The following is a 25,760-nucleotide window of genomic DNA, read 5'->3' on the forward strand; positions in this document are numbered from 1 at the left end:
CGGGGCACCTCAGCCCCATTAGCGCCGTTTACAGCCCCAGGGGAAGAGGGGTCCTTAGGCTGCAGCTGTGAGGCCATTAGCAGCCCATTAGCCTTAGCCTCCCTCCCCCCACGCCCCACTCCAGCCTCAGGACCTGCCCTGTACTTCTGGGCAGAGCTTCTGGCCCCTTACACCAAGCCCCGCAGGCCTCCGAGGCCCCCTCTTCCGGGAAGCCCGGTCAGCCTGTGCAGGGCTGTGGCTGACCCTCATAGGCTCTGGTGGACAGTGGCAAGGGAGAGCTTGGTGTGGCAGCGCCGGTGGCTGGACTCCTAGCAGGTGGCAATGGCAGGTAGGGAGGTGCGTGAGGCCGGTGGGGGGCAGGGAGGGGAGGAGAGTGGAGGGGAGGTGGGCGAGGCAGGTGGGAGGGAGCGGGAGTGGGGGAGAGGTGGGGGGGATGGGGGGAGGGCGGGTCACAAGGGGACCAAGGAGCCGAGGTTCTTCTTGTTATACAAAGGACAGCTTTTGGAGGGTTCAAAGCAGGGAAGAACATGGCCTGCTCAAGTCTCATAGGATCCCTCGGGTAGCGAATGGGGTGGACAGGAGGTAGCAGGCAGCCATGAGGGGTGTGTCCTGGTCATCGAGCTGGGGAGAGGAGGGGAAGGTGGACCCGGATCTGGCTGGAGTCCAAGTCACCAGGAATTAGATCCCCAGGAATCTTAGCGTCAGACTCCCCTAATTAGAACTAGGCTGTGAAACCTCATAGAATCTTGGTTTTAGAGGCTGGCAGGAGCTCAAGTGACGTGATCCCTCCCCTGTCCTCAGCCCGGGGCCATCCCCAGGCCCCACCCCAGCCTCTCCCTGAAACAGCCGTTTCCCTGGGCTCCGTCTTTGACGTGCTGAGCTGAACTGCCTCTAGGACTAACTATTCTGCCCCCCAGGACCCCCCCCCCCAAATATATTGGTGGTTGTAAAAGGTCAGCTGCTGATGGATTGCGTCCCCCAGTACCCCTGGTGGTGAGTGTGACCGTGAGGCCCAGCCTGTCGCGTGCTAAGCGCTTCACAGTAAGACTTTATTTGCTCCTCACGAGGATCTGATGACAGCATGCCATTATTCTCCCCATTTTGTAGATGAAGAAACTGAGGCTCAGTGAGGGATGGGATCCTGCCTCCTTTCAGGGCCTGACCTCAGGTGGACAGGGCTGGAGAGCAGTCGGGGGAAGGCAAGGCTGAGAGAGTGCGCCTGGCAGGCACAGCGTTTTCAGCCCGCTGCCCGCCCTGCCTGCGAGGGGTGGGGAATCAAGAGGGTCTTTCCGGGAGGAAGAGCGTAAAGAGATGTCTTGATTGGGATCCTTGAGGAGAAAAACTGTTACAAGTGCTCAATTATCTCATAATGAGTCCACCAGCGTGTGGAGAGAGCCGCAGGCATTTTCAAGGCTGAGATACGTGTGTGGGGGAAGCGATGGAGGTCCTTTCTCCTGGCTGCGAGGAGAGGGGTCAGCATAGGCCTCTGCCAGGAAGGTCCTCCTGCCCCACAATTCACTCCCGCATGAGCCTCTGATGGAGGAATTTCAGGCACGTTTTGGTGAGGGGCCAGGAGCTGACAGATCCTCTTCCCTTGCTCCTGCTAAGTGGAAAAGGGGCATGGATGCCAGAAGTTGGGCTGCTGCAGACAGGGAAAGAGGGGCACCCTGGGAAGGACCACCCACGTTGATCGCTGTCTGGGTCACCGCTAGCTCAACACCCTCTACAGCTCCCTGTCACCCTCCTGATCAAGTCCTGGCTCCGTGGCCCGGTGGTCCTCTGTGACTGGCGCTGCTGGCCCTCCCCGGGCCCTCCTCATGTCCCCACTCTGAGCCACTCCGGTTCTAACCAGGCCCAGCAGGTCATGCCCCCAGCCCTTTGCCCATGCTGTTCCTGCGGCCTGGACCACTGCCTTCCTTTGGTTCATGTCTGGAAAACTCTCGGCATCCCTCCAGGCTGCTTCAACTGTCTTCTCGGTAGATTGTCTTGTGTGTCTCACCTGCTGGCAGGCAGTCGCCAGCCTGTCCTTGGGTGACTCAGGCCCTGCCGGGGCCTCAGTTAGCTCCTCTGGGCAATGGGGAGGCTGGGCTGAGATTCCAGAATCCTGAAATGCCGGAGCTAGGAGGGACCAGAAAGGCCAGCTGGCAGAGAGGAGCCAGAGAGGTCAGCTAGAGATCAGACCCCCAGGGGCTCTGCCCCCAGCAGAGCCTGGCCCTTGGCAGGTGGTCAGGACGTGTGAGGCAAAGCTGAACATTAGGTTTCCATTTTACATTAAAAAAATTTAAATTTCAAAATAATTTTTGAAAACAGGATTTTGCCTTCACAGGTTTGTCTGGGAATGGAACAGTGGCTGGGGGCTCCCAGGAGCAGCTCCCAGGAGCAGCCCCCAGGGTTCTCCGCTTCCCCGTCTGTGGTCTTGGGGCCAAGATGAGATCCCAGGGGCTGAGCCCCCGCTGTAGAGGCTCTGGGACCCTGAGAGCGGCTCTGCCGGCCTGCGGGGTGTGGCGAGTGGCCCGCGGTGCCAGCGCAGGTGGGTTCCGTGGAGCCTTTCTCCGCGTCCCTCCAGAGAAGCAGCGGCGGGAGCAGCAGGTTCTGTGGAGGAGGGGAGCGCTGTCCCGGGAGGCCGTGGGAGCCAGGGCTGCAGCTCAGGCTGCAGGGCCCTCGGGTCTGGTGGGGCGTTGCCCCATTCTACAGGTGGGCAGTGGGGGCCTCAGAGGTCTGTGAAGAGAAGGGGGAGGAGGAAGAGCAGAGACCCTTAGCCCAGTCCTCACTCATTCATTCATTCACTCATTCCTTTGCTCATTTATTCTCTTGTTCATACCACCCCTCCCTCCCTCCAGTCTTTATTTCAGTAAAAGTTTCCCCAGCTCCTCCTGTGCACATTGAGTGTTGGGGACAATGGGACAGACACAGGCTCTGTCCTTAGGCCCCTCCAGCCGGGTGAGGGAGGCAGACATCTTCCAGGAGCTGTGCAGGAATATTCACAGTTCCAGCCACCAGCCACCCTGGGGGTCTTGGCGGAGGAGACGAGGGGGCCCCCCTTTCAGGCTCACTTAACAGCCCCACCAGCCTCTCCTGCCTCCCTTTTGAAACCTAAGTCAGCTCAGGTCACCCTTCTGCTCAAAATCTTCTCATGGCTCCCCCTCCCTTGGAGACAAAGGCAAAGGCTTCCTGAGGCCTCCAGGTTCCCTATGACCCCCTGACCTGAGCCCCCCCCCCCCCGCCCTTATTCCCTTTGCTCAGCCACACAGACTTCTCCCTGAACTCACCAGACAAGTCCTACCTCATGGCCTTTGCACGTGCTGTTCTCTCTGCCAGAATAGAAGAAGGATGGATGGATGGATGGATGGATGGATGGATGGATGGATAGATGGGTTGTTAGATGAAAAAAAGGATGGATAGCCAAATGGATGAGTGGATAGATGTATGGATGGACAAAAGGATGGATGGATGGATGGGTGAATGGAAGATGAATGGATGAGTAGGTGGATGGATAGACAGATAGATGGGTAGATGGACAAATGAGTAATGAATGGATGGACAAACAAATGAATGGATGGATCAATGGATGGGTGGTTGTGATGAGGATTTTAGACTGGTTACTTTTAAAACTGCAGATGAGAAGGGGGCTCTGAGGACTGGAATTTGCTTGCCCTTTGATGAGAGACATTTGCATTTGTAAAGGAAGTCTCCATCTGTGCGGGTGTCTCCCTCTGCAGCAGGAGGAAGGCGGGATGGCCTTATCTCTGGAAACTCTTAATGGGGAAGGCAAGGACTTCAGTTGTTTACTGTCTGGCAACCTCATGTAACTGACCCCCCCACCCCCCCAACATCCTCCTTTGTCTTTAGCTGAAGATAATATTTAAGCGGTGGCTTCTGCCATTTACTTAATCCGTTTGATTCTTATCTAAAGTTATAGGACCACCGAATAACCAGACCCTTCCGGCACTGATACCATTTTAACAACTCTTTTTACATATTGTTTCCTTTGTCTTGTAAAGAGATAACTCACATACCTGTGCCTTAAATTTAGCCCTACCCTCAGCTCATTTTTGCAGCAGCAGCAGCTCTGACTGCCCATGGGTCCTGTCCCCATGCTATTCCGTACTATTCTCTAAATAAAAGAGCACTACTGCCAGACCTGAGAGTCCAAGAAATCTTTCTTTCGACTCCTCGGCTCACCGACCCCGCATCAGTTGGATGGGTGGACGGATGGTTAGGATGGTGATGATGATGATGATAATAATAAACCATTATTGTCTAATGAGTGCTTCCCATGTGCCCTGCATGCACTTCACATAATCAGTCTCATTTAATTCCTATGACAACCTTATGAGGGAAGCATTTATGTCTCCATTTTACAGATGGAAAAACTGAGTCTCAGAGATGTGAAATGACTTACTAAGTCCTCACAGCTGAGGAGGTTGAGGCCAACTTTTTTCCCAGGTCAGCTTAGCCATCAGGGCTGCCTTGCCGTTCGGGATGGGGACCCCACCACAGGCGTGGGCCCCTCTGGGGCAGGCACCGATTCGGCGTCTCCGAAGCTGCCCCACTGGACTCTGGGGAGGAGGGCTCTGCATGATCTGTGGCTCCCCTCTGATGTTTGCAGCAGCATCCGGCCGCAGGGGAGTGAGACCGTCCTTCAGGCTGCACTGCCCCCAGCACCCACCCACAGGGAAGGGGGTGCAGGTGGGGGCATCTGGTGCGATTCCCTGCAGACAGGGGCGCCCGTGTGGGCTCCTCGATTCGCAGGGCCTGTGCTCCCTGCAGCCCTGGGCCTCCCTGCCCAGTGGGCGCCCAGCTGGCTCCCTGGTCAGGAGGTGAGGAGACAGTGAGGTGAAGGGCTTGGCCCACGAGGCAGGCAGCGCCTACCGATGCCCATTCCAACCAGGGCCACCGGCTCCTGGAGGGGACCCTGGGTAGGTCGCTTCTCCCTGAGTATCAGTCCCCTTCTCTTTAAGATGGGAGAGATTCTGTACATTAAACAAAGGTGCATTTTCCCCCGGGGCCTCCAGAGGCTGGGGATGGGGCAGTGACTAGAACAAACAGTCCTGCCTTTGGGGAGAGGCAATTAACATAAAAATAAGTTACACCCTATAGCAGGTGAGGATAAGAGATAGAGAGAAAAATAAAGCTGGGAAGGCACAATGGGGTGGAGGGGGGCGATTTTAAACAAGGCATCCAGAAAGCCTATCCTTGCGGAGAGGCATTGAACAGAGCACCAAGGCTGCTGGAAAGTGAGCTATGCAGTGATCTGGGGGAAGAGCATTCTGATGCACAGAGAGGCGCGTGCAAAGGACCTGATGTGTTGGCAGCACAGCAAGGAGGTTTGAGAAGGAGCGGGATAGGCAGTGAGATCCCCGAGGAAATGGGGGGCCTTGAGGCTGCGGCTGAGCTGGGAGTCATAGGAGGGTTCAGAGCAGAGGGTTTTCACAGGCTCCCCAAGGCTGCAATGTGCAAGGAAGGGGGCTGTTTCTCCCCAGGGGGCATCTCTGTTCCTGGACCTTCCCCACCCCCCTTCCCTCCCACTCCTGGTTTCCCTGTGGAGGCTGCAGGGAGCTAGTGGCTGCCCTCAACCAGGCCCCAGGCAAGGGCTGGCTTTGGGAGCCCAAGAGAGTGCTCCTCTGTTAGCCCCGCCCGGGACCGAGACCCCAGACCCGAGACCTGAGGCCCAGAGCTGGGCTCCTGGCTCCACATGCAAGAAGGACACTGAGGATGGGCACAAAGGCATGTGCCAGGAAGTGGCTACGCAGCTCAGCGCCAAGCCCACATCACTGCCAACGTCACCTTTAGAAACTGCATCTTTTCCGTTGGGAAGCAGTTTGTGGTCCGACTCTTTCCCGTGGCAGAAACCTCTAGAATGCGCACGGCACAGCCAGGCGTAAACTGAAATGTTTTCAACAGCAAAATGATAAAAATCCTTCCTCAGCCTCCCACTGCCCTCCTCAGGTGATGCTGCAGTGCTGAGCCGACCCTCAGGCCCTGGGCTGGCAAGTCTGACAGGGGCCAGCCTGAGATGGGGGCTGGGTGGGAGGGGCGGCGCTCGCCTGGCCCAGCGTGAGCTATGTGCTGACACAAAGACCCGAATTCCCTGTCTCGCTTCCCTCACTGCACCCATTTTGTGTCTAAGCCCTGGCTTGGTTGAAGGCCCAGGAGGGATCCAGGGACAATGGCGCCGTGGCTCTGGGCACTGACTGCGTGGCCATGCCTGGACGGGCCTGGTCTCTGCAAGTCCCCTCCAAACACACACACACAGGCACACAGACAGACACACACACACACACAGGACAAGCTGACTGGAGCCTCCACCCAGACATCCCAGGCCTGGCAGTTAGGGCCAGAAGGATCCTGGCACTTGCACACCTCTTGTGACGCGGCCCTCACTACCTCCCAGGGCAGCCACGTGTGGCTTTGAGCTGCTAGGATGGTAGGAAGAGCTGTCCTTTCTTCTACCTCAGTGCCGAAAGAGGCTGAACTTTGGCCTTCATGAGGCCTGGGGTCCACTAGCCACACACACCCCGGGCTCCCATCCCCAGCCTGTTGTCCTTGCTGCTCTCTGGCCCCAAATGCCCTCCCTGCTCCCATTCTTATGGTGATGCTGGGCCTTGAGGCACCAGGGGAACTTGAATTTTTTTTTTAAAGATGGGCACCTGAGCTAACATCTGCCAATCTTCTTCTTTTTTCTTCTTCTTCTCCCCAAAGCCCCCCAGTACATAGTTGTATATTTTTAAAGATTGGCACCTGGGCTAACAACTGTTGCCAATGTTTTTGTTTTTTTTTTTCCTGCTTTATCTCCCCAAACCCCCCTATACATAGTTGTATATCTTAGTTGCAGGTCCTTCTAGTTGTGGGATGTTGGATGCTGCCTCAATGTGGCCTGACGAGCAGTGCCATGTCCGCGCCCAGGATCTGAATCCTGGGCCGCCGCAGCGGAGCGCGCGAACTTAACCACTCTGCCACGGAGCCGGCCCCCATAGTTGTATATTTTTAGTTGTGGGTCCTCCTAGTTGTGGCATGTGGGACGCCGCCTCAGCATGGCCTGATGAGCGGTGCCATGTCCGCGCCCAGGATCCAAACCGGTGAAACCCTGGGACGGTGAAGTGGAGCGCAAGAACTTAACCACTCGGCCCCAGGCTGGCCCTGGAACTTGAATCTTGAAACTCCTTTCCTTGGGGAAGGAAGCACAGTGCAGCGATTGTGAGCTTCTGCTCTGGAGTAGGCCACTTCATGGCTATGTGGCCTTGGACTTAACGTCTCTGTGCCTCAGTTCCCCTCACCTGTAAAATGGCAAAAATGCTTTAACTAAGGGAATGGAGATGTGAATGGAGAGGCTGCCTGGAGAATTCAGTGCATTAGTCTCAGAGATGAGCTGACACGCTCTGAGGTCTCTGGGCCTCCCCAAGAGGCAGGGGGTCCCACTTCAGCCGAGCTGCAAGCTTTGGGGATGCAAGGAGGGACTGCTTTCTCCATGCGACCCACTCCCCACTTGAGGGCGCCTTACTGTGGATAGCTCCTGCACCTCTCGGCCTCCTGGGGGCACTCACACCCCCCTTCTTTCACTCCCCGTCAGAAGCCTCAGCCAGGGTGCTTGGAGGGCCTGAGACCTGCAGCGGGAGCCAGGGCTCTAAGGCAGACCTGCAAGTTGAGGTTCCAGGGCCCGAGGCGGGCAGAGGCAGACCAAACACACCACCTGCCCAGCCCCCAGCCCGGGACTCAGACATCCCCTCCTTCGTCTGACTCTTCAGATGCTGGGGCTTGTGCAGCTGGAGGAGGGCCGGCTTGGGCCCGTGGCACATGGCAACAGGCGTGGGGTCGTGGGGTCTCGGCTGGAGGGGACTGTAGGCCATTGTGGTGCCATCCCTCGGGGGTCCTCTGGCCCCTTCCTGTGCTGCGGACCCCTCCTCAGAATCCCAGGCTTACGTGCATCAAAAAACACACAGGATTCCAAATGTGCCTGTTATCGTAATAGTTAGAAATCACATTTGTGATGTGGAAAATATGTGCTTTTTTCCGAATGCATTGCCGATAAGACTGACTGACGGCTTTAACCCCAACCATAATTTTGGGCCAGAGTTGAATGTAAATGACATTTGCAGAGGTCAGCAGCCTGGGGTGTGGAGGGTGAGTCCATTTGTGGCCTTTCCTGGTGACCTGGTCCCTGCGCTGCTGCTGATAGCGGGGTTTGCACAACTCTCGGGGAAGGAAATGCGAAATTTCAGCTGGAGTTTGGTAAAGATGGTGATATTCTCCCCCATTCAAATATGTGGACCCTGAGCTCCATCACTGATATTTCCCCAGCTGCCGCACTCCCTGCCAGGAAGAGCAATGGCAGCGACACCAACAACACCACATTCAGTGAATAACGCTGACAAATGATGATCTCTGGTCTTTGTGGAACTTAAACTGTGCCAGACACTGGGCTGAGGCCTCTTCCCCCATCTGAGCCTCTCCACAGCCCTTCAAGGCAGATATTAGTGCAGTCCCAATTGTACAGAGGAATAAGCTGAGGTACAGAGAGGTTAAGTAACCTGCCCAAGGTCACACAGCTCAGGAGTGTTGGTGCCTGGATTTGAACCCAAGTCTGTCTGACTCCAAAGCCTGTGCTACCTCCCTCCCACTCACAGTGGAATGCCTGTGTATGTAAGTGGGGTTAATCGACATGTGGTCCATTTAAGGGGTCGTGCTGAGTGCTCTGTGTTCATGGAGGCTTATTCCCTGGGGCTGGCTGGGCTCCGTGGATTTACAATTGATTCTATATTTATCATGCCCATCCCTAGGCAGGTTAATGGATTTTAAATGGAGTTGATACTAATTGCCCCTGGGCTGTGCACGGGCTAGCTTGAGGGGAGCGTTTCCTTCAGCTCTGGTACAAAATTCCCTAATGTGGACCCGCCACGAACCAGTGGGAGGGATTGAAATAGGCCAAGACGCGCATAGGGAGGCCGTGCTGGCCACGGCACAGGCACAGGCATGGTGTGGGGACCCCCACACCTGCTGGGGGAGCAGTCCCTCATCCCAGGCAGTCCTCCTGGTCCATGGGCACGAGGCAGGGCTGTCCCCAAGGGGGGTGATGTGCTCCCTGGAGTTTCTGGGAGATTCGGGTCATCCTCATCCGGGAGCGCTTATTAATCACTACGGACAGGAGGGGTCTCAGGGCCTGGGGGGGGGGCGGGGGGGGAGTGGGGAGCGGGGGGGGGGGAGCCCAGCCTGGACAGGGTCGAGGGAGGGGCTCAGGACGGGCATCGGGGGACACGGCTTTCTGGGCCAGTCTTCCGGGCAACGGCGAGCCCCAGAAGGGGGCTCTGCCTCTCCCCTCAGTTTCAGGCTGTTTTAACAATGAATGAACGTTGGGGCACGTGGATCCCTGAACACGGTGTGAAGACACAACTGCTTACGGAGAGCGCTCACCTCCCTCCTGCTCCTCCAACCTCCCCGTTTCCCTCCCAGCAGCCAGTTTCTGCTGTTTCTTTCCAGAACATTCTACCAGACACCTATGCATGTGTGCATATACACATCCAGCTTTTAGAAAAAAATCCCAGTGGGGCTGGCCCAGTGGCTTAGTGGTTAAGTGCGTGCGCCCAGCTTATGTGGCCCAGGGTTTGCAGGTTCAGATCCGGGGCACGGACCTACCTGCCACTCATCAAGCCATGCTGTGGTGGCATCCCACATAAAATAGAGGAAGATGGGCACAGATGTTAGCTCAGTGACAGTCTGCTTCACACACACACACACACACACACAATCCCAGTGACAGAGTCCAATCTTCTCTCTTCTGCACTGTGCTTCTTCACTGTGTCTTCAAGAACTTTCCCCACTAGACTCGTTCAACAAGCATTTATTGAGCACCTGTGAGTGCTCTCCTGTGGCCAGCAGGCCACACCCCTGTCCTCAGAGTCTGGGTCCCAGCTCCCCCACAGCTGTGTACTGCCCCGCTGCACCGTTTGCCGGGCTGTGTCCCCTTCCCAGGGAGGCCTGGCAGGCTGCTGTTACAAAGAGAGTCACTTTGGACGATGCCTCTCGATACCTGTGTGCAAGCACATCTGTGGGGTAAATTCCCGGATGCAGAGTTCCCAGGATAAAAGCGTGTGTCTCCTTAACTTGGCTAGCTATCACCAGATTGTGGTTGAAAGTCAGGGTTTAGGTTCTGTGCAGGGAGGTGACCCAGGCTGGAGGTGGTGCTGATGCCGGTGCAGAGGGGGATATGGGGGATGGAGGTGGGGCCGACTTGTCAGGGGAGAGCAGAGGAGCCTCCTCAGCCTCCCGTCTGAGGGAGCAGCAGGACTGAGAGGGACAGTGATGCTGGAGAGCTGTGATGGGGAAGCCCAGGAGGGTGTCGGTGCCCGGAGGAGGCATGGCGCCTGACCTGGGAGGGTGGAGCATCCAGGGAGGCCCATTCCCTGAGCTCACACTGCGTGCCTGTGGCTGTGCTGGGCTCTCCCACACGCTCTCCCCGGGACACCCGCATCACCCGCTCACTGGTCCGGTGAATAACTCAAGTACCTACTAGGTGCTGGGCACCGTACTAGGGAAGCATCATGCCCATTCTATAGCTGGGTAAACTGAGGCTTGGAGACAGAAGGCAAGAGCTGAGGCCCCAGAAAACCTCTCTCCTTCCTCCCTGCCCCAGCCCAGAGGGCTGCCCAGGCTGCGGCACCTACAGGGAGGAGCTTCCTGCCCACCCCAGGAGGCCTCGTCCCCTCCCGCTGGGTGGTCCGGCAGGCTGTGTTACACTGACAAGGTAACTGGACTCAAAAACAGTTTCTGAAGCAATAAATGCTTTCTGTACAAAATGCAAACAAAACAGCCCTGAGGCCGTCTGCTGAGCTGCGTGCGCCGCGAACCCCTCTCGTTCCTCAGGAGTGCTGAGCCCTTCGGGTCTCCCTCAGCAGGCGCCGAGGGGCCACACCAGGGGCCTGAGAGCAGAGCCGCCAGGAGGCGGGTGTGGACATCTTCCTTCACACAAAAGTGAACGAGGAAACAGGTCCCTTCCAGGAGGACGCACACCACATGCAGTTTCGTTTCCAAATTTCCAGATTTTTTGCTTTGCTAATGCAAACACGTGTGTAGTTTTTCTTAACAGAAACAGGATCATGCACTAGGCTCTGTTCTGCCTCTCGATTCTTTTCGGGGTGGGGGGGGGGAGGGTGGGACGGGGAAGGGGAAACGGTGAGTCTTGACCAGTTAACCCCCCACTGCCAGGCCTTAGAGACCCACCTCTTTCCATTTCAGAGTCAGGCCAGCAGCGAAGAGCAAGGCGGGTGCTCCGACCCTGCTCCCTCTGAGGAAGGAGGGGACGGTGGTCACAGGTGTCGTGGTGGGGCAGACGTCCATCCCTGGAGCAATGGCCCCATGTGGCGACCCCAATGGGGGTATGGGGAAGAGGCAGGCGGTGCCCCCCAGCGTGGAGGGCTGGGCAGTTGGCCGTACTTTCCGGGCCGGAGGCCTCCTTTGGGGAAGCTATTGAGTCCTGCAGGCCGCTGGCTTCCTAGAAGCTCTGTCCCCATGGAGGAGGGAGAGGACACCAGCCCCACCGCAGCCCGCAGCCCCCACAGCTCCGCCAGGCGGCTCCCATGCACCCCATGTCAGAGAGGAGGAAAGAGGGTTCAGAGACTTTGAGGGACGTTTTGGAGGCCTTGCTGTCATTTTACACCCACCGCCTCCACCAGCAGCCCTCGAGGGCCTGGGGAGGAGTCTTAGAATCCGCCTCAAAAATCTCGAAAGTTCGAAAAGGCATTGTTTCCATCACAAAACTCAAAAGTGCAGGCGTGGCTCTGAGGACCCCAGAGGAGCATGTTGGGAGCCTTGCTTCTCCCACACGTCAGCTCTGCTCTCCCCTGGTGGGGCTCCTTTCAGGGGGGCTCACCCCATGTAGGGGAAAGGGGTGCCCAGGGGCCCCTGGGAAATAGGGCTCCTTCTTTCCCAGTCAGTCCAGCAAAGTCCTAGGGCCGGTTCTCACTGGTGGGCTCTGATCACACGTCCATCCCTCAGCCAATCACAGTAATGCCCACAGCCAGGCTTGGGTCACTTGCCCACCCCAGGCCCTGGGGAAGCACGGCATAGAGAGTGTGGGGCACAGGTTCCCAGAAGAGGGGCCTAGACAGTGGAAGGACTGTGATGACCAATGCCCTAAAGTCACCCAGACAGAAGCAGCCGATGCCCAGGAGATGGATGTCATGTGGCTGCCTGCCTCGCCTTCAGCCCTGGAGCTGCCCCTCTGGCCTCCTTTAGCGCATCCTCCTGACAGCGGGAGGGGAGCCGAGGAGGAGGGGAGGGAGGCCGGCGGGTGTCAGAGCCTGTGCAGGACGGAAGTCAGTCAGCTGGCCAGCTCCAGGCTGAGTGGATCAATGCCGCTTCCTGACAGACGGGGTGGGAGGGACTCAGTGTCCTGTTTCCAAGGCTGCCATCCGTTCCTGAATTTCTGCTCTTCTCAAATCAATGCTGCAGGGTCAGCCTCGGGCCTGCAGGCGCCTGGGTACTGGGAGGGGCACATGGCCTTGAGGGCACAGGGCAGTCACTTCCTCAACCTCTCCAGCAACATCGCCTCTCCATAGCACCCCTGACAAAGAGTCTGGGCCTTGGCCTGCACGCTTCTGGGATGGACAGCTTATGGCTTGCCTGGGCAACCCCTTCCAATCCATTCCTCTACCTGTCTGGGCGTCATTTCTTCATCTACCAACTGGGGCGGTGTCTATCTGCCTATCCACTGGGGTAATAACAACACCGTCCTTTAACACAAGTTCGTGCGGATGGGCATTGAACCCAGAGACTGGCACAGGCCAAACGCACAGTTACCGGCAGCCATAGTTACTGTCATTGCTGTTAGTTTTATTATTATTATGTCTTGGGGAAAATGGCATTGAGGGAAGGGACTGGGCTGAGGGCAGGACTCCTGGGCCTGGGGTTTCCTCCTCTCTGCTGCTCACCACCTGAGTGGCCCCGCACCTCTCCTTCCTCCGTGGTCCCAGCAGAATGCAATCCTACGCCTCTTGATTTCTGGCCAGGGCTTTGTGCCTCCCGCCAGAACTGGGTATCCTGGATCAGCCAGGCACAGGTCTCTCTCCTTCTAGGGGGTGGGAGTGAGAGGCAGGGTAAGCCCCGACCCTGGCTGCCTGCTTGGTGGAGGTGGTCGGGCTTCTGCCGAGAGCCGCCTGTGACCGCCTGGTCTCTCCACCTGGTGCAGGTGTTCGCTGCACACCGACTGCGCGCTGGGCCTGGGCTGTGAACACGCTGGGCGGGGCACTCTCTGAGCTCAGGGAGCTGATGGGCCTCAGAGGGCAGGCACGGTGAGCCGCCAGGTCGGGAAGAAAGCAAAGGGGGTGATGGCCGGGGCCGGGACTGGAGACTCTGGACGGGCCTCTCCAAGATGTGGTCCCTAAGCTGCCCCTGAAGGAAGAGCAGTCAGGAGAGAGAGCCTGGTGACAGGACCACGTTGGGGGCATCCGAGGCCTGGATGGCAGGCCAGTGTGTCTGGAACAAGGAGGCCAAGGGGAGTGGCAAGATGATGGCAGGCAGGTCCTGGGGACTCTGCTTCTCACGCCTGCCCTGGGAGGGTTTTTAATGGGCGTGACGTGAGCCTATTTTATGTTTTAAGGTCTCCTGATTCAGCGGCTGGGGCTGGGCCAAGGTCTAGAGCGGGCAGGAGAAATCTGGGTGGGTTCCTGGGAGGAGGCAGCCCTCAAGGGGCTCTGACCCTGGGAGGAGTCCAGAGAGCACTGCTGCAGCTGCCTGTGGGGCCAGGGAGAGAGACACTGGCCAGGGGCCATCTGGTTTTCACATCTCAATGGAGGATTTATGCCTAAAGCAAACGTACTGGCATTGTCATATTAGGACACGAATATTACAAGAACCGCCAGCTCTGAGCCTGCTGCCCACTCGGACCAGCAAACCCCAGCCCGTGGCGCACCCCTCCCCTCCCCCAATGGCTCTGTGGCCTTGCAAGTGACCTCCATCTCTGGGCTTCGCTCTCCCCAAACAAAGGAGTGGCTTCAATGGGCCGAGGGGCTCTGAGGATGCCCAGGTCAGCAGATGTGTCTGAACACTTACGGTGGACCCGGCCCAGGGCTGGGAGGCACGGCCCCACCCCGGAGGGGAAGAAAGAGAGGGCTTCCAATGGGGGAGCAGGTGCGGGTGACCTCGGGGTGGGGAAGGCGTGCACGTTGCAGGACTCCTGCTGCCTGCAGGACACCCCCTCACCTGTCTCGGTGGCTTCTCCCTTGGCCTGGGGGGGTTATTCTTCTCATCACTGCACCTGTTATTGTCACACCCATTCTACAGAGAAGGTGTGGGCCCTCAGCACGTGCTGTGTCCAAGGTCCTTCTGCCCGCCCGGCTCGGCCCCCTCGACACTGGAGCGGGGTGAGGCCACACTGTGGCCGTGGGCATTGGCCTGGGAGGGCAGGGAGGCCCTCTGTCCACATAGGGGGCGCTGGGGCTGGTGTGGGGGCCGGTGAGAGACCTGCACACGTCCCTGCCCCTCTGAGTCTCAGTCCCCGCATCTGGAATGGGGCGTGCTCTGTGTAGGGGCTGCTGCCCCCAGGCAGAGGGCCGTGCACCCAGGGCCCACACCAGCTGTGTGTGGGATGTGATTATGATTAAGAATTGAGTTCCAACCTAGCAGGGGGGTCAGGAGGGGAGGAGGCAGTGGCCTGGGAGTCAGGCTAGCCCTTCTGCAGGGGCGTTCTCTGCTGGGTGACCTTGGGCGGGACACTTGCTGTCTCTGTGAAACAGGTCTGACAGCGGATTAGGGAGAAGCCCTGGCTGGCCTTGCACTGGCCCTCTCGGTGAGCGGCTGGCGGGGACTCTGTCTGTGAGGGTGTTCTGTGGCTGAGAATGCCCTGGGCACACCCCCTTGTCTCAGGAACTGTCGGAATCCCAGACATGGAGATGTCTGAGGTGCTCCTGTCCATTCCTCAGCCAAGAGCCTTTGCTGGAACCATCTCCTGGCTGAGAGCATTGATGCCGGCTCCTTTGGGGCCCCGCAGTGGGGCCTGCCAGGAGGCATGTGTTCGGCCCGTTCCTCCTGGGCTGGGGCTGTGGTCTCTGACTTCTGTGAAATCGAGCAGGGGAGGGGGGCAGTTGAGTTACTTCCCTCCCCGGTCACTTTGAGGGAGGAGCAGGAAAAGTTTCCTGAGAGCTTTTGGTCCCCTGGGAGGCTGGTCTCCGAGGACAAGGAGGAAACCAGGACACCGTGTACCAGTAAGGAGTGGGGTGGGGGTGTGAGGCTGGCATCTCCTGGGATGCCCCCTCTCTCCACTGCAGCCATCAAGGCCAGGGTTGGGGGCTCTCTTTCTAGGGACAGACCTGGCTCTGAGTCCTAGCTCCACCTTCAACAGCTCTGTGACAGGCAGGCGACCACCCTTCTCTGTGCCTCAGCTCCTTTACCTGTAAAATAGAGCCAGCAAGCATATCAACCCCAGAGGGTCATAGTGACAGTGATTCCAGCCAGGTCCTCAGCACAGAGCCTTCTGAGCACGGAGTGCCCAGCCAGGGCTGGCTTTTCCCGCAGCAGGGGCTGTGCTAAGTGCTTTAGGTGTACTCTGTACTCATCCAGCCTCCACTAGGGCTCCAGGAGGTGGGAATTCTCGCTCTCCCCACTGGATGATGGGGAACATGAGGCATGGACAGGTGAAGTGACCAGCTTCCACAGCTGGTCAGTAGAGCTGGTAGGATTCAAACCCTGGACAGTCTGGGGTGCGTGAGTTTTCTGGGGGACCTAGGCCCTGTGCCGCACCTACCAGCTGCCGGGGGCCAGGAGCCTCGAGCTGGTGGGGCCTATAGACCGCTCCGCTGAGCCGCCAGTAATCTGGGCGGAGGCCAGAGAGCCGTCCTTCTTGGTTAGAATCCTGCAGCCAGTCTCCCTGCTGTGCAGACACATAATTATATTTCACATTAAAGGGGAAGCTGGAGGCCCTGGGGCCGGGAGCCCTTTGAGACTTGTGCTCTGGCCACAGGTCTGCCTCCTTGGCCCAATTCTGTGGCCCCAAGGCTGAGCAAGGGATCAGATGGGTGAAAAAGTGGGGTCTCTCTGGGCCAAGGCCCAGCTGGACAGGTCTGTCTGCCAGGATGAAAGGCCTGGGCTCCGTGGGAGGCTGCGAGATCTGGGGCCCAGACAATAGGCCCCAGGAGGCTGGAAGAGCAGGGCGCTTGGGGACAGGCTGGGAGGAGAGCCTGAGCCTCCAGAGGCAGGGGTGGCAAGAGAAGAGGGTCACAGAGGGGTCAGGTCGGCAGAGAGAGCAGGGGGAGGAGCAGGGAGGAGAAGGCAGGAGAGGGGAGAAGGCAAACAGCGCAGGATGGGGAGGAGAGAGAGGCTCTTAAAGGGGGCAACGCTGAGTGTCTGAGCGTGCCTGCCTGCTGCGCGAGGGGAAAAGAGTCCGTGAGAATGTACAGACCAGGATCTGTGTGCAGGTGTGCACACGTGCAGATACCACCCCGCGTGTGCACGCATGAGTGTGTATGCACTGTGCACCTGCAGTCGTCATGCATGTCAGGGCGTGCATTTTGCGTGTGTAGATGTGGACGCCTGAGCTTGTGTACCCTGCCGTGTGCACGCGTGTATGTAAGATTCCTTTGACTGTGTGTGCTCACCATGCACCTGTGTGTGCGCGTGTCCCTGGAGGACGTGCCTCTGGGTGTGTGTGTGTGTGCGCGCGCGCGCGCCCCAGTGCGCAAGTGGCTGACGGTGTGTGTCGGGAGGGGGGCGGCCCTGGGCTGGGGGCTCCGGGCCAGGCCAGGGCGCTGGTGGGCGGGGGCAGCGGCGGCGGCGCGGGGCGGGCGGGCGTGCTCTCGGTGGAGAGTTAGAGGAGTTGCCTTGCCGAGCTGGGTTCTGGTGGCAGCGGGGCGCGGAGCTGGGTGCGCGCCGAGCCTCAGCCTCCAGCCGCCTCCTCGCCCTCCATTCCTCTCTCCCCGCCTTCCCTGGGCCTCGCCGCTGCCGCCGCCTCTCTGGGAACGGTAGCAGGGGGCGAGGGGCTGGCGCGGCAGGAGCAGGAGGGGAGGCGCGGAGCGCCGGGCATAGGGGAGCGCGCCCGGCCCTGCCCGGGATCAGATAACAGCGGGCGGGGGAGGGGGTTGGCCGGCCGCGCTCCCAGCCGGACCGAGGGACGGACGCCAGCCACACCGGCCAGAGGGAGCGCTCTGAGGCCGGGGGCGCCGTCCAGGCGCGCGCCCCCGACCCTCGGCTGGACCCTGCGATCGGCGCCCCGGACCGACGCGCCGTTTGGCATGGAGCGCCCCCGGGGGCTGCCCTGAGGCGGCGGCGGCGATGCAGCCAGCGCAGCGGCTGCCGGGGCCAGGAACGGCTGCCCGGAGCTCGGAGGACGAGGAGCGCGCCGCGCCCGGGGCACTGACCGAGGTAAGTGCGCGGCCGTCCGGCGCACAGCCCCCGGGGCCCGACTCCGGCTCCCCGCAGGCCCCTTCCCCGACCCGGAGCGAGCGCGAGGTGGTGCTGCAACAGGGAAGGTGGGGCGGGAGGGTTTTTTCATCCTCTCGTTTTCGTGTTTGTTTTTTTCCTCCCTTGGTGAGCCATCGGAGGAAATGCTGACTGCGAGCTTTTCTTCCCCTGCCATGTCTCCGGCTACAGCCACCGGGGAACTTTCCTCCTTGCTAACCTTCGTCCTGGGGGGCGCTCGGGAAAGTTTGAGGCGCCCTCGGTCCCCCTTTGACCGACTTGCACGAAGGGGTTCGGGAGGGAGCGTGGGGAGGCACTGTGGCGCCCGACATCAATCCTGCGAGTGACCTTCCCAAACACCCCGGAATCAGGGTGGGGGTGCCGAGGGGGACGCAGGCTACAAGCAGCCCCGAAAATGCCCCCAAGCCGGAAACCTGCGGGTCCTTGAAGTCATTTCTCTTTTTCGCCTGCTGTGCTTTAATGGAGTAAAAATATTCTGGAAATGATGCTCTCCGCTATTGGGTGAGCCAGTCGACACTCCAGCCGCACCTTTTTGCTTTTAAAAGTCGGCCTTGATCGCGGACCGGATGGCTCCTCAGCTGAGAAGCTCCGGTGGCTTCAGGGCCGGGTCCCCCTACTCTCATCTCACATCTCATCTCACGTGGAAGCAGATATGCTCACATCTGCCCTGGATATCCTGGGGGGAAGCGGGGTGGGGAACCAGGGCTCATTGGAAGTGGCAGCTGGGCTGGGGAGCTCCTTGGGGGCCTTAAGATGGGGCAGTTGAGGCCCGAGCGGGTGTCCATGCTGCCTGTTCTGATGGCGTGTGCATGTGTCATGCGAATATTTTAAAACCGTGTTCGGAATGGGAGATCACAGGAAAGTGTTTCTTTGGAGGTGGTCTTGGTTCTGGGAGGTTCTCCTGCCTCCCCACAGACTGGACTTCCTGGGAGCTGGGGCCACCCTGCCCCCTGTTTCCTAGGGGGCGTACCCATCAGGAACGCTGCACTGCCTGTGACCGTCTCTACTTTCTTCTTTGCTCCCTGTGCCCAGGCTGGAGCCCTGGACTAGAGTGCTGGGGACCTCCTGCCCCCCACGGCCGCGTCCTGGAACCTGGGTTCGCAGGCTCTGTCTCCCGGGAGTGCAGAGGCGCCCACACGCCGCTGAAAGCAGCAGCCGCCTCCTGGAAGGTGGGACCCACGAGGCAGTGCCTCTGGCTGCCCCTCGTCCTCCCTAAGGCTCCAAAGGGAGGCTGGCCCTGGCTGCCACCCACCCGACCCCAGCCTCACCTCGGGCTAGGTTGCTCCTTTGTGGCCCTCATGGTACGTCTCTGCCCTGGCCCTCCGCCAAGTGGCCAGAGAGGGTCAGGGAGGGGAGATCCCAGCAGTGGGCGTCCTTGGAGGCCTAGGGTCTTTCTGTGTGGCTCTCTCTTCTGTTCTGAGAAGAGAACCCCTCCTTGTGCCGGGACACCCAAAGAGACTCCCTAGCGAAGCCTGCCCTTCAGCTGTCTGGTGACCCCTCCCGTCTGGCCAGGGAACCTGGGGTCGCAGCTCTAAGACGGGACTTGGAAGGGCTCCCATCAGGTGCGGCCCAGACCAGTGGCCCCAGAGCAGGGCGCAAAGGGGGAGGGGCTTGAGAACCCTTGGGGACAAGAAGCGGGGCTCCAGTGTGCTGGACAACAGGCAAGGGCCTTCTCCACTGGGCACCACCCAGCGCGTGCACTGGGCATTCTCTAAGTGCCGGGTGTTGGCCTATCCTTGGCAGATGTGGACTCTCCAGGTGAGGGCACAGCAGGGCCTCCTCCGCAGCCCTGGGGAGAAAGGGATGGTCTTCTCTTGGGGAAAGGGCCAGAGCCTGAGTTTGTCAGTCTGTCCCTGGACCCTCCCCACCCAGCTGTCACCTCAGACCCCCAGAGGGCTTCTGTGTTGCTCAGGTATGTGCCTGGTGGAGGGATGTTCAGTGAGCTCTGCTGCGCTGGGCGGTAGAGTGCCCAGAGACGGGCAGGGTCTTGCCCAAAGCCACACAGCAAGTCAGGGGTTTGAGCAGAAGCTTCCTCTAGCTCTCCCCAGGCCAGAGGGCTGCCCCCGCCAGGCTCCCTGCTTCAGGGCCACGGTATTCCTCCTCTCATGTCTGGGAAGCAAGACAGGATAACATTGGTGGCCCTGTGGCGGTGAAATAGTAATGGCAGCAATGATAATAGTAATCGCAGTAACGGTGACAGCAGCCTGGGTAGTTTGGCAGCACTGGGACTGCTTCTGCCCATGGGCAGCTTCCACTGACCCAGCCAGGCCTCTGGTGCCTTGGGCCACAGTTGGCAGCACCAAGCATGGTATCCAGAGGTCTTGGCACATGTCTGGGGCCGAGGCAACTGTGTTGTCACTGTCGGCAACCTCCGTGGCCCTTGCAGCCCCAGGCTGGAGGCTGCTGGTGCCCCCTTGGAGCCCACCTGATGCCCCGCCTCAGCCCCGCTGCTCTCAGGGCTGGGCCGTCCCTCTGAGAGGTGCAGCTGGTGCCTGTTGCTGGGCCCCTGCCAGGGCTTTGCCGCGAGTGACACGTGGGCACACCTGCCCCTCCCCTGGGGCCTGCAGCTGGAGCCCTGCCACTGGCTGGCATGGAGGAAAGGCTGGGAGAGACGGAGCTCGTGGGCAGCAGGAGAGGTGGGGCCCGGACTGGCCTCTTGGAAGGTGTGGTGGGTGCGGGCTCGGTCCCACTGGATGCACAGAAGAATTGGCAGCGTGATGGGGAGATGGCCAGGGAGAGGCCGAGGATGAAAGAAAGCCGGCCTGAAACTGGGCCACGGGCAGGGCAGGGAGGCCGGAGGCTTCAGAGGAGCCTTGGGGAGCGGGTGGGGGCTGGGCCGAGGCAGGCGGGCTTCCAGAGGAGCTGGGGCCGAGGGCAGGACTGCAGCCCTCGCTGGGCACTGGCTGAGGGCCCAGCGCTCTGCCACCTGATTTAATTTCCTAATGGCCAGCCAGTGCAGAGGGTGGCACTGCTCCATCGCACAGACAGGAGATTTGAGGCCCTGGGAAGTGCTGGGGGGGATGGAAACCGTGCCCCTTGGACCCAGAGACTTGGTGCTCTCCCAGGGGCAGAACCGCACCTCCCTCGTTCCACAGACAGTCCTTCAGGTGCATTTGTCACCCCGGCTGGCTGCAGGGCCGGCCAGAATGGCATCCCCTCCTGCCTCCACCCGGGGCCTGTCCTGTGAGGCCCTGGCGCCTGCCTGCCCTCCCAGCTCCCAGGTTGCTGTCCCCTGTGGCCTGGCGCGGGCCTACTATGCCGTGGGTGCTCAGCAAATGTTTGGTGGGTCCGTGTCTGGGCCGCTTTCTCTGCCCGCAGAGGCCTCAGCGGGAGCTCCCCTCGCTCTGTGGGCGTGAGCTGCGGTGGCCTGTGAGCCCTGGGGGAGGAGGCCCTGGCCCCTCGCTGCTCTGCTGTGGCCCCAGCACAGTGTCTGGCACCTGCACCTGTGCGTGGTCACCTGGTGCTTAGTGCTTGGGGACCCGGCCCCGCCCGCGAGGGCGTGCTGCTTGGGAGGGAACTTCCGGCTGGACAGCTAGGTCGGGTGAGGCCAGCAGGGTGGCCATGGCCGAGGCCCGTCTCCGCTTGGGTCTCAGTTCGTCATCTTTAAAGCGGGATGGAGGCCCCCGCTGAGGGGGCTCCTGAGGGCACCCAATGTGGGAGGGCAGAAATGGGAGCCTCCGGGGCGTCTCAACAGAAATGGGGTGTGGAGAGGGGCTCTGTGAAGGAGGAGGGTGAACACTGGTGGTGGCAGAGCCTTGGGAATCTGTCCTTCTAGTCCAGCTTTCCCTCGGGCACGTCGGGAGCAGGCCCAGAGAGGGCGGGCAATCTGCTCCAGCAGCAGAAGGCTCCCGCTCCTGGTGTGTCCCTGTACCCTCTTCCTCGCCCTCCCTGCACCGCCCCCGCCTCGATGTTTCACCCTCAGGTCTTCCTGCCCAGCTGCTTAAGTGGCAGCTGCAGAGGCAGCGTGAGGCTGTGGGGTGGAGCACGCTTGGTCCTGCCCGCTAACTCGCCTTCAGCCCCGCAGCCCTGGTGCACGGCCAGGGAGGAATGGGACCCTTTCCTCAGGGCCCCGGGGAGCAGGGCTGTCTGGCTGTGCATTAGTGCTGCCCCAGAGTCAGGGAACGGCCTCCTGGAGCCTGCTGGGCGACCCGCCCTCAGCCCGGCTGAGCTCTCCGGCCCCCTGGGCCTTGAAGCCTCCCCTCCTCTCCTCACTGTGTCTGGGCCCCTTTGGAGCACTCAGGCTTGCAGAGGGGCCAGAGAACAAAAACTAAAGCCTTCCTGGTGGAGGCTTTTGCCAGGCCCACCCCTGGCCACTGTTGTTTGAGCACCTACTGTGTACTTAACTTGCTGTGTGTACTTTAGTCTTGGGACAGCCTTGGGCTCAGGACTCTCCCGTGCTTCCTGCCTCAATCAGAATAAAAGCCACAGTCTTCACCCTGGTTCTCAAGGCTCTATGCTGTCTGGTCCTCATCACTGCTCTCACTTCCCACCACTCTTTCCCTTCCCTGTGCCTCCCACACAGCAGGCTTGCTCCTGCCCCAGGGCCTTTGCACTGGCTGCTCCTGCTGCCTGGAACACTCTTCCCCAGATTACACGGCCCTCCATCACCTTTGGGTCTTGCCACCTCCTTTGTGAGGCCTCTCCTGGCTCCCCTGGATACACCGCAGCCTCCCTTTCCCCTCATCCTTCTCTTGCTTTCTTCCTCTGGAGAACTGAATGCTATCTGCCACATGATGCCTGATTTGTTGATCCTGGTTACTGTCTGTTCCCCTGGAGTGTGAGCTCCTGAGGGCAGAGTTTGGGATGCGGTTTGCTCACAGCTCTGTCCCCACGCCTGTGGCAGCCCCCAGTCTATAGGAGGAGCTCAGTAAACATGCAGGAAGGGAGTGGTCTGTTCATCCATGCTTGGGGCCTGACACACAGGGCGTGCTCAGGAGCAGCGGGAGCCAGAATTGTTGTCCCATTCAGCAGATAAGAAAACTGAGCCTCAGAGAAGTGACGTCACTCTCCCAGAGTCGCGGAGCTGGTCGGAGGCAGAGCGGGCGTTCAGACCTCTCCTCCGAGCCCTTGGCCTGCCCCCTGTCCACGTGAGGGCGAGGGACTGGCATGTATTTCATGTCCCTACTCTGCAGTGAGCTCTTTCTACCTGTGACCTCACCTGCTTCAGGCCCCGACCTTGCTGTGTCCCTGGCACTTGGCCTGCTTCCAGCTCAGGGTGTCCCCACCTCAGCCCTGAGAGGGGCAGAAGCTGTTCCCTTTGCAGAGCTGAGCAAACTGAGGCACAGGGAGTCGGCTGCTCGGCTCTCAGCCCCGCTCTCCCTGGGGGGCTCTTGGTGCTGGCCTCCAGTAGGATGTGTGCAGGCCGGCTGCAGGGCCTGGGGTGCCGGGGGTGGGCACTGTCTCCCTTCTTTGCCTGGTGAAGCATTTTCAGAGGACCCTCAGCTGCTTGTGTATCGTGCCCATGTTCCACCTCCCGCACCCAATCTCTTTTTTGAACGTGATGCCCAGGTTTAAATTTTTTTTTTTTAATTTGCCATTATCAACTTCAGCAGCTTCCCTGTTGTAAAAAGAACAGACATACCGTCTAGTTGGCAAAGCACAGGCTCTTCTGTTGTCTTGGGGTCTTCCTTACACCCTTCTGTGGGGACAGACAGGCTCCCACGTGCGTGCACAGGGACCAGGTCCTAACCAGGACCAGAGCGGAGTGTCCTGGGGAAGAGGAGGACGTGACAGCCCCGCCATGGGAGTGGCGGCCTGAGGCCCAGAGAGGGACAACCCCAGCCAGAGGCGGCACAACGCTCCAGAAGAGGGGGCAGTGTCGAGACCCTCTGCCCTCAAAGCTTCCTCGCAGCTGTGGAAACTTACTTAGGAGAAATGAGGCCCGAGAGGGCGGGGGTGGAGACATTGAGGTGCCGAGCCGTGTGCGCATGTGTGTGCGTGTGTGTGTGTGTGTGTGTGTGTGTGTGTGTGTGTGTATGATGGAGAGGCTGAACGGCTGAGGGCAGGAGAGGTCAGGGTGGGGATGCGTGGCCTCCATTCCCTGCCCACCTCCCGCTCCTTCCAGCTGCAGCCTGAGCCCCCTGAGCTGGCAGCTCCAGCCCTGCAATTCTCCGGCACTTAAAGCAAAAATAAATCGCTGCCAGCAGCTGGCATTCTGGGTAGTAAGAGCTGCGCCACCCCTGCCCCTGTCTCTGCTCCTCTGGACTCTTGGTTCCAGGCCAAGGCCAGGCCAGGCTTCCACTCAGGCCTGTGGGGGCCCAAGGAGGACTGGGGAGGGCCCAGGGGAGCTGGCCCCATCTAGCCTCTTCTCAGGACTGGAGCTTGGCAAGGCCCAGAGGGCAGGTCTGGCTGGGTCACACAGAGGGCAGAGGCAGACGGACGTCCCGGGCTCCTGGGGGTGCTGGGATCCACGGCAGCTGGAGGGCCTCAAAAGTGGGGCTTCCTACAGGCCTGCCTGGGGGCCTTGTGAAAACAGGCTATGGACAAGATCCTGGGAACCCCCGAACACACCACCCTAGGGACCAGCCCCTGGATATCTCTTTTCTGGCTGGCCCCTCCCTTCCCTTCTCAGAATCCTGGAGGTCTCGGCTTGTCGAGTATCAGTGACGCAGGCTCTGAGGCTGTCAGAGTTGTGCATCATTCATGCTTTCAACGATCAGCTCTTGAGCGTGGGACTGTGTTGCTGTCTGGGTGAGTGTGGAGGATAAAAGAAACAAATGAATTAACAGGTAAGGAAGCATAGACTTTGTCATATTGTTTTGTTAATTGTTACAACTTTTAAGGACAAGAGTGTTACATGCTCATGGTAAAGGATCCAACAATAGTAAGGATAGAAAGTTCATTTCTTCTTCTCCAACTCCGTCTCCCCCTCAGCTCCGCTCTGAAGCTTTCTGTTCTTGAGGTGACCATTGCTAGAGAACCTTCTGGGTTGTCTGAGTGCTTATGCAAGCGCGTGAATGTGGTTATATAAAAATACCAACATCTGTGGTCCCCTCTCTCGTTCTGGTTTTTGTGTGTGTGTGTGGGGTCATTCCATAACTGTTGTCCCCTCCGGTGCCCCAGTGCCCTGGACCCCGGGGCTCCATCTTCGCTCCTTTGATGGGCATCGGGTTGAAGGCTGAGTCAGAGGCATGAGCACACGGAGCCGCTGGAGTTCACGGTCGTGGGTTCTTTGAGTTGTGAAGTTGTGTCCTCTTTGAGATGGAGGGTAGCCTAGACTTGTCGAGTTGGCGCAGCACCGGGAGAGGCGCTGAAGCCTCGCCGGGTACCTCCCTCCTCAGACCTTCTGGGAGCATTTGGAGAATGCTGATCTCCTGACTCCATTCCCGGGAATTCTGCTCCCGGGGGTCCAGGGCGGAGCCTGGGAATCTGCACTTTTCTGTCTCCCCAGCAGTGTGGCCCCAGCCAGCGTGCTGCAGGGAGGCCCCTGCAGCAGCCAGGCTGCCTGACTCTGGGCGTGTCCTGTCCCCTCTGGGCCTGAGACCACTGGGCCAGTCCAGCTCCTGCCCGGGGCAGCCTGGACCGGGAAGAGGCCTCTGCTCTGAGCACACGCCGCTGGGAGGGTACTCGCCACGGCCACTGGCTCCTCCTTGGCGCTCGGATCGAGGCGGGCCTCTGTTGGGGAACTGATCAGCCCCGATTCATCTCTGAGCTTCTCATCTTGGCGCCCACCACCTGCTCGGCCGGCCCTGTCACCCTGTAATCTGGTTGGAGAGGAATCAGAAGGACAGTTCCCACCTTGCTCCACTGAGGGCCCCTGTGGGAAAGGGTCTAACAGACTGAGTTTGGGAGAGGAGTTAATCCCCCCATGCTCTTCCTCGAGCCTCGGTTTACCCATTTGTGAAATGAGCGTGAACAACACACCCCGTCTGAGCACCCGCTTTCTCATCCCTTTTCCGCTTCGGCTCTGTGGGCAGGGCAGGGCAGGGCCGGGCAGCTTCCTCTCCCCGCCTCCCTCCCGCCCCTCTGCAGGTGGACCGGAGGCTCAATCTGCCCAGCGCCCCCGCCTGCTGTGCCTCAAGCTGTCGCCAGCACCTGCCCGGCCAGGGCAGCCAGGCCCCTCCGGGGTCTCCAGAGCCTCAGGACCACTGCAGGGGGGTGCCCAGAAGTCCCTGGGGGCAGCCACAGAGTGGCCCAGCCCCTCCCTGGGGGCTTTGTAACAGAGGAGACCCTGGCTGGCCTCTTCCTTTCTCCTCCCGGCCCTCCTAGCCACAGCCTCAGGGGCACCACGGGGCTGGCCCCAAGCCCACAGCAGATGCCTGGCCCTGAAGCCCCGGGGCCAGGCGACCAGGCTCTGGGCCCTATCCTGACCCAGCTGCCCTCCTGGGGGTCTCAGGACCAGCTGTGGCTGGGGGGGT

At 59.9% G+C, this 25,760-nt stretch overlaps 1 protein-coding gene across 4 annotated transcripts in view; it reads left to right on the top strand.

The window, feature by feature from the left end:
- The first annotated feature begins 309 nt into the window (after positions 1–309).
- KCNJ12 (potassium inwardly rectifying channel subfamily J member 12) overlaps positions 310–25,760 on the top strand; it is a 56,575-nt gene continuing 31,124 nt past the window's right edge. For 2 of the 4 annotated variants that reach the window (XM_023653698.2, XM_070226667.1), the window contains exon 1: positions 16,781–17,346. The gene's annotated coding sequence lies outside the window, so the exon portion shown is untranslated. Of the gene's footprint in view, positions 329–16,780; positions 17,347–18,553; positions 18,573–25,760 lie in introns of those variants that run through there. The other 2 variants (XM_070226665.1, XM_070226664.1) reach the window with 2 other exon arrangements.

Source organism: Equus caballus, chromosome 11 (genome assembly GCF_041296265.1).
Source record: "Equus caballus isolate H_3958 breed thoroughbred chromosome 11, TB-T2T, whole genome shotgun sequence".
In the NCBI taxonomy this organism is placed as follows: domain Eukaryota; kingdom Metazoa; phylum Chordata; class Mammalia; order Perissodactyla; family Equidae; genus Equus; species Equus caballus.